Source organism: Lactuca sativa, chromosome 4, assembly GCF_002870075.4.
Source record: "Lactuca sativa cultivar Salinas chromosome 4, Lsat_Salinas_v11, whole genome shotgun sequence".
Classification (NCBI taxonomy): domain Eukaryota; kingdom Viridiplantae; phylum Streptophyta; class Magnoliopsida; order Asterales; family Asteraceae; genus Lactuca; species Lactuca sativa.
The window spans coordinates 234,060,950-234,069,842 of NC_056626.2; the positions used below are offsets into that span (position 1 = coordinate 234,060,950).

The 8,893-nt window shown below is 40.8% G+C and overlaps 1 non-coding gene across 1 annotated transcript; it reads right to left on the minus strand.

Annotated features, from left to right (window-relative positions):
• Positions 1–7,733: 7,733 nt before the first annotated feature.
• Positions 7,734–7,860, minus strand: LOC111881437 (U6atac minor spliceosomal RNA). Its single transcript, XR_002846825.1, has one exon. It is a non-coding gene; the product is annotated as a U6atac minor spliceosomal RNA (small nuclear RNA).
• Positions 7,861–8,893: the final 1,033 nt, after the last annotated feature.

Genomic DNA, 8,893 nt, shown 5'->3' on the forward strand with positions numbered 1-8,893 from the left:
CTCATGATAAGCTCGAACCTCGAAGCGAGAGGTGTATTTTCATCGGCTACCCACAACAATCCTTTGGTTACCTCTTCTACAGACCTAGTGATAATGTGGTCTTTGTAGCAAGAAGAGGAGTTTTTCGAGAGAGAGAATTTATAAGCCAAGGGGACAGTGGGAGGCAAATTGATCTTGAAGAAATTCAAGAGTCAAGCGGTGAAGGAACTTCAAACACTAGCCCTCAACTTGAGGAGGAAACTCCTGTTGAGCCAGTTGATGTGCCTGTACCTCTTAGGCGTTCCACAAGAGTTAGGAATGCACCTGAGCATTATTATGGCTTCCATATTACTACGGAAGGTGAGACACTTATTAGTGATGAGACACTAGTAGGTCTGGATGAACCTAACAGCTACACGGAAGCCATGGCAGGCCCTGAGGCTGCCAAGTGGAAAGAGGCAATGGATAACGAGATACAATCCATGTATGACAATCAAGTTTGGAACTTGGTTGAAAATGTACCAGGTCGTAAGACAGTGGGGTGCAAATGGATCTTCAAGAAGAAGACCGACATGGACGGTAATGTACACACTTATAAGGCACGACTGGTTGCAAAAGGTTATTCTCAAACTCTGGGAGTTGATTATGATGAAACCTTTTTACCAGTGGCCAAGATAAAGTCTATTAGGGTTCTGTTAGCCATTGCTGCATTTCATGATTATGAAATATGGCAAATGGATGTCAAAACTGCCTTCCTTAATGGAAAGTTGGCTGAGGATGTTTACATGGTTCAGCCAGAGGGTTTTGTCAGTACAGAGTACCCCAATAGAGTGTGTAAGCTCGAGAAATCCATTTATGGATTGAAACAGGCACCTCGCAGATGGAATCTTTGCTTTGATGAGAAAGTCAAGGAATTTGGCTTTTCAAGGAGTGAAGATGAATCTTGCGTCTATATCAAGGCTAGTGGGAGCATAGTCAGTTTTTTGGTACTGTATGTGGATGACATACTACTCATAGGAAATGACATCCCAACCTTGCAGGAAGTAAAGTCCTGGCTTGGGAAGTGTTTCGCTATAAAGGACCTTGGTGAAGCTGCCTATATCCTAGGGATAAGGATTTTGAGAAACAGGAGTAAAAGACTAATTGGACTTAGTCAAAGCACCTATGTGGACAAAGTGTTGAAAAGATTCAACATGCATAACTCCAAGAAAGGTGAGTTACCTATTCAGAGTAATGCCAGATTGAGTAAGACACAAAGCCCTAGCACTGAGGCTGAGATAGCAGAAATGAGTCGACTACCTTATGCTTCAGCTGTAGGATCGATCATGTATGCTATGACGTGTACTCGACCTGATGTAGCCTTTGCTTTAAGCATGGTTAGCAGGTATCAGGGGAACCCTGGCAAGGAACACTGGACTGCGGTAAAGAATATCCTCAAGTACCTGCGAAGGACTAAGGACTGGGTCCTTACCCTCGGTGGGAGTGATGACTTGAGAGTTGTAGGGTATAGTGATGCTAGTTTCCAGACTGATAGGGATAATTTCCGCTCTCAGTCAGGCTGGGTCTTTACCCTAAACGGAGGAGCAATTTCTTGGAAGAGTTCCAAGCAAGAGACAGTGGCAGATTCAACTTGTGAATCAGAGTATATAGCAGCAAGCGAGGCAGCAAAGGAGGCTATATGGCTAAAGAACTTCATCGGAGACCTTGGAGTTGTACCAGCTATAAAAGAGCCAATGGAGATTTTCTGTGACAGCAATAGTGCGGTTGCCTTAGCCAAGGAACCAAGGGATCACGGGAGATCCAGACACATCGACAGAAAATACCATTTTATCAGACATCGAATTGAAGAAGGACTCCTCATGGCGAAGAGGGTATCATCGGATGAGAACCCGGCAGATCCCCTCACGAAGGGACTGAGTAGGGTTAAGCATCTCCAGCATGCTCGGAGCATAGGGCTGAAGGATGATATAAGTTTTAGTAGTTAGATAACCCAGAAATTTGTAAAGTGTAATTGACATTTGATGATGAATAAAAGGTGTTTTATTTATGAGTAAAGTGTTGCTATCTCTTGTCGATCTTTTACTATATTTCTTTTGCATGTTTTGACTTCCAGAATAATTATGTTTGGTATATCATATTATTCAAACCTCCACAGTCGGTCATATGTCGGAAGTAGGTATGAATCAAGACTGTCATGATTGGTTGCAGAGGTCTAAGGTGTTGGACAAGGCTACAACAATCATGAGTGCTCATAAGTTCTGAGCATTGGACTCAACCCACGCTCACTGGAATCACTTCATGGAATTTTATCTCGAGTGATCGTGAGACGGTAATATCATATAAGTCTTCAAACCTAGAGATATGATTTGTTACTTACGAGTTGGTTATGCATTGATTGTACGAAAACGCATTGGTAACTCGATGTTATAAAACGTGCTTTTGTGTGTAATTCAATGAGTGGTAGAACAAACATATGAGTCGAAGTTTATCTGTTCCTTCTTGGATTAGAAGCTGATATCTGGGCCTCTCGATGATTTTGTTTTGACCTATGTACCGGGCCCGGTCAGAACTAAGTTGATGTGTTCAATTAAGTTCTTTGTCAAAAAAATCGGAAATCGGGAAACAAACTGCTGGACAATAAGTAAGACATTGTTCCATGTATTTGTCCGGCTGATATCTAGAACAGAGGTTTATATGATCACTTATCTAAATGGCGCGTTCTAGTTCAACAGAGTTTAAAGAGCTACGATTGCTGATCGGTTCCTGAAGTTATACTTGCAAATATAGTTACTAGACTTATCCAAGTGGGAGACTGTTGGATATAGTGTCTAAGCCCATAACTATATTTGGTATGTACTTGACCCGACCCGGCATGGTCCATTTGGGTTGCACTTCACCCGAACAATTTATGGATAATATTTGAGAATAGTACAAGTTATGATTTATTAATATATTATAAGTTCTAATATATTAATATAAGATCATATTATTTAATTAGTAGTGATCTATAATTAATCTAGGATTAATTTAGTGATCAAAGATATTACTAATTAAATATGGGCTTCTATATTTATATTGTGTGGGCTAATGCTTATTTAGAATGGGCTAGGCTTGGATGGAAAAGTCCATGGATACTCCATGGAGCTTTGACCCATGGATCTCATGGAAATGAAGAGACATGGGTATTAGGGTTTACATGGATGTAACCCTAATCCACCACACTATATAAAGGAGGCTTTGGTTCTTGAAATCATACTAGTTGACACTTGTTGAGGTGAGGCCGATTTCAAGATAATAGTATTTATTCTCTCAAAGTTCCAAGTTTGTGGTGATTTGTGATTTCCACTTGAGGCATCCACACTATTGGTGCTAGGCTCTAAAACTCCAAGCAATCAACTACAACTTCAAGGTAAGCATTTCTACTAGCTTTATTTGATTCATGTTCCCCATGCCATGCTAGTTAGGATATGAACCTTGGAAAAATAATTATTTGCATGTATCTTAGAAAAACATAGATCCAAGGTTTATTAGGGTTGCATGTACACTTAGGAAGTGTTAGAATGCTCAAAACCCAACACCTATGAATTATGAAAAGATACACATTTGTATCTAATTAGGACTTCAATTATTTATTTGTTAGGCACAAACACTTCTAGTTGCGGAAACACCTCATTACAAGTGTTTGGAATGACCCGAGTGGCATTTGAAGTCATGTAAGGCTTGGATATGGAGTCTACTCTTCAAGAGTAAACTCATAGAGGAGTTTTCGGCCTTAAACACCCCATCCACATGAGTTCACGGCCGTGAACTCATGGAAGGTGTTTTTGGGTGCCAAATGGCTTCATAACTCAAGGATAATTTAGCTAGGATTTTATCTAGGGCATTGGGATGAATTTAGACTCACTTAAAGACCATTTATTGGAGTTTACGGCAGTAAACATGGAGTTTACGGCTGTAAACTCCCCCTCACACCAAATCCTTAATGTTTTGGTCCTTAAATAATCACATGTGATTCCAATGATTTTTCCCAAGCCTTGTATGGATTTTTAGGGGACTTTTAGCATAGATTTAGGAGTTTACGGCCCATGAACCCCCTCTTGGCTGTGAACTCCTTGGAAGAGTGTTTTAATATGTTTTAAGGTCCAAATCTTGATTGTAGTCACTTCTAGAATTTATCCCAAGGCTTATGGTGTGTGTAAATGGCATTTTAACACATTAGAAGGAGTTTACTCCCCAAGATAATGAGTTTACGGCCGAAGCATGTTCTTGGGCAGTAAACTCAAGTTTACTCCTCTAAATTAATGTTCAAGCTGTTCCAAGGCCAAATCCAATATTCTAAAATTCATATCTAAGCTTCAATGGTATTTTGGAAGGGTTTAAGGGCATAAAAACCCCATTTATATGAGTTTACGGCCCAAGCATGCTCTTGCGCAGTAAACTCATGTTTACTCTTCAAAATCCATGTTTAAGGCATTCTAAGTCCAGTCCATTAAGCCATTAAGCAATATCTAAGCTCCAATGGTCGATTGGAAGGGTTTTTGGGCTCCAAAACTCATTTTATGTGAGTTCACGGCCTAGGACTGTTCTAGGGCCGTAAACTCATGAATGTGGTCCTACTCCATGATTTGAACTCGAATTTGAAGGCCTAAGATGTTATAATAGGAGTTACGGTAGTTACCTTGGTGATTTGGAGCTTAAATTTGATGATTTTGGACCCTTAAACATGCTTTGAGGAGAGAGGTTAGAGAGAGAGTAGAGATATGAAGAAAAAGTTTCAAATGAAAGCTTAAACACATTTAAATAGGTCCCAAAACTTGGACACGGTGGAATTCTACCCGATACCGGCATTAAACGGGGCTTTCGGTCGCACCCGGTTAAGTTTCCATAACCCGGCGGGGACGTTTCTAAAATTTCTGAAATAAACATTTTGGGCTAATTTCATGAGTTCCTAAGGGGTTTGGACACTCATTAGATTATAATAAACATATATGTTTGAATAATTTAACCCAAAACGAAAACGGAACGAATTGATAAACGGCGAATTTTTACGGGTAGAACGAGTTTTCGGCGATGGACAACTTCGGGTTGTCACAGCATACCCTCCGCAACATTCGGCTAGAAGATGTCGCGAGAGATCTGAGAGAAACCATGAAACCCTGCGGCAAGCACCAGCTGAATCACGAGCCGAAGTTATAGAACTCCGAGTACGCCAGAGGGTGTACGAAAGACACCTACTTAATTTGGAACGTCAACTGGCTGAACTGAGAGTTCACGAGAGGGATGACCGTCGCTAGTAGTAGATGCCTTACTTTATTTTCCTTCTTAAAAATGGAATCGTTTTTCTGTCTATGCCCGATGAGGCATTTTCTATGAAACTATCTTGTACTGTAAGTACTATTGGTTAGGTCTTTATGCTGTCAAGAACTATCTTCTCTAGATATGATGTAAGACCTATTACAAGGTCATTTTCCTGAACTTTTACGTCATGAATATCAAAGGTATTGACAGTTGGCTAACTCTTGTGTCATTCTTTATTTAAGTACTCTTATCATACTTTCATTGGAGTCTATCTGAAACATGCCTTAGTCAAATCATTGGACTATAGGAATTTAGCTCCGGAGACAGTTCCAAGTCTCTTTTAATGGTTGGACCATGTTATTCACCAACCAACGATACCTCGGCTTGAACGACAAGCATCTTGAGACCATTTCATGAACTCACTTTCACTCAGTACTAGGACTGCATCATGAGGATGTAGGTCAAACCTTCGCGAACATACTTCCAATCCGTACTAGGACTGCATCATAGGGATGTAGGTCAACCTTTCGAGAACATACTCTTACTCTTTGATTGAGAAATCGAAGTACATCTAGGGTCAACCAGAATCGCTCACAAAATCCTTATCTTTCGTGTTACAGAATCATGTCGTCATCAGGAAGCAATCAGTCGAACAACGAAACCTCTGTTGTTCCTATGGACGCCGCTACTTTCCAAACCGCAGTTACAGCTGCCGTTATGGCTGCTGTAACCGCTGTCCTTGTGCACCGTAGCGCTATCAGCACAATCAATGTTAATGATGGAGTTGAAGTTTCCAATCGTGGTATCCATCCAGGAAGTCGTCAAATGGTAACAGTCACAGGTTCACAAAGCCGAAAAGCAGAGAACAAGAAACGAAAGCGCCAAGCCCAGAAAGAACGCAAGAAATATCAAAAACTTGCCATGCAACAACAACAAGTAGAAACCCCTGCCATCCCTGTACCGAGCAGGCCATACGAGGGAAAACTCCCGAAGTGTGATAAGTGTAGTTTCCATCATCATAGGGCTTGCCATGAGATGCAATGTTACAATTGCCTAAACATAGGGCACCATGCTCGTAACTGTGGAGCACCAGCACGACCCATCAATCAAGTCCCTATCATCGGGACCAAACCTACACACAAAAGTAGTGATAAAGCCGAACGCTTTAGGAAGCAATTTCCAAGGTGGAGTAATGAATAAGGAACTCGTGTCCACATAACACTGGCTAAACACCTCACATCCACCACCAATGTTGGTGCCGTCCAGATATGTCACCAATGCGGTAAAATTGGACACCTCAAGAAGGATTGCCCGATAGCAAAGAACTTGGGTACTGATAGGAGGATTCTCAGGATCACAGCTGCAGGAGAACCTGCTCCGGAACCACGTTAATGTAATTTAGGCGTTTCATTGTAACATACTTATAAACCATCCAAAACTAGTGCAACTAGAGTCTTACCTTTTGCGAGATCCTGTCGGTATAGGGATGCTGGTGTTGCGTATACTTGTCTTTTGCAGTATACCTAATTCGCAGCAATAGTCTTGTAGTAAGTCTAAAGTATTGTAACTTTGTTGATGGTTGCTCGGTTGTGTCTGGCTGTAACGCTTTATGTTCAAATCTAATGTCTTTAATTTTCCCTATGATTCTGACATTATCATACAACTAGGTTCGATTTGATCCGCACCATACCAGCTTCATAAGTACATCTCTTTCTCAGTAAACGTCTTTTTAGCGAAACCGTCATATTAGAACACCGAAGTACTCATGCATGGAGTACCTCATAGTTCCTTTCCTTTCCTTTACTTGGGTCAGTTCGTCATTTTCCATGTAACGACTTACTTATCTACCCTCGTAGTAAGAAGGAACCCACAGAAACATTACCCTCAGAGATACTTTTCGCAAAGCTCTCTGAAGCCGAGTTTTGGAATTGAAGAGTCAAAATTTCCTAAGACACACTGTTAGTGATGTGGAATTTCTTGAGTACTCAGTTCGTCATTCTCCATGTAACGACTTACTTATCTACCCTCGTAGTAAGAAGGAACCCGCAGAAACATTACCCTCAGAGATACTTTTCGCAAAGTTCTCTGAAGACGAGTTTTGGAATTGAAGAGTCAAAATTTCCTAAGACACACTGTTAGTGATGTGGAATTTCTTGAGTACTCTGTCAATTTATCAAAACCGTTGAGAAGTTGTCGACACCTGAGACGCCGACAGGAATTCGCCAAATTCTAGGTCTTACGGACTTACTGTCATAGTTCATTAAGAACTCCTCTCAAATTTCAGAAACCCATACGACTTTGACCCAGAAAGGGGTGGCCCTTGACTGGGAAGATAAGCAAGAAAAAGAAACCTCGGAGATTCCAAGTGAGAGACCAAGTTCTATAGGAAAACTCACTCTGGGAATGCTTAATGCACTTCGTAAAGCATGGAAAGCTAAATCCAAGCTAATAAATTTACAAAAATTGGGTTAGACGTCCACGTAAATGGATAGCCTTAACCGAATGTGTGGTAACAGGTAAGCCTGAAGGCTATTCCCGTCCATGTCAGGGGAGATGCCAACCATCTCTCCTTCTTACGTAAACCTACTCCGCAAACTCAGTAACGTACATTTTACTCTTTGTGTCTCGATCTTGAAACCGTACCTTTCCGTTAGGACTCTTGTAAGCCCACTTGACGATATCGAGATTAACGAGATCCTTGCCTTCGTATTAGAACCGTAGTGACCCTCAACCGAGTGGTTAAGTAGACGAAGCAGTGCCGCCTCCCTATCGTGAAGGTTTTTTGGGATACCAACCGAGGACCCGATTTCACTTAGGAGCGCGAGAACCAATCGATTAGGAAGTTTCCCACCTCATGACTCGATCATTCGTGCCTACTTCCTTACCTAAATTCTAATTTCGGGACGAAATTCCCTTTAACAGGGGGATGATGTGACAAGCCGGAATTTTCATTCGGTGAAACCCTAAAAGTCAATCACTTCATATTATAAGTCAAGTTCACTTTTACTTGTTTTTGGGAAAAATAAGTTCATTTGATTATTTTAATAATTAATCTTTAAATGAATGGGTGAAAGAACGTGTCGTCTCGGGTTTTGAAATTTAAAAACCGCAAACACCTCGTGTCTTAGAAGTTCACGACCAAACTTTTATGTTTGGGTCGAAAAATCATCCAAAAACGTAAACTCATGCCTTAAGCATGAGTTTACTCCCCAAAAAGTAGTCATTTTGTGTTGACTCCCCATTTACCAAAAGAGTAAACTCCAAAAATCCTCTCAAGTATCATCCTAGAATTAATTCAAGATCTGCAATCTAGTAAGTGTTTCTAGCCCTTTCAAGTTAGTATATCACTTAATCTAGTGATAGTACATCCTTTAATCCATCCATTTTTGTGTTTTGACTAGTTTTTCCAAAACACCAAGAACACACACTAGTGTTCTTGGACTTAAAGTTCATTTCAAGCTTCCACAATGTAAGTACTTCTATCTTAGAGTCATTTAAAGCTAGCTATACATGTTTATACCAAGGAAAAGTCCCAAGAACACCAAGAACAAGGTGTTCACCGTTTTGGGAGGCTCCCAAAAACCGTAAACACCATATTTAGTGCCTTAGGGTGCCT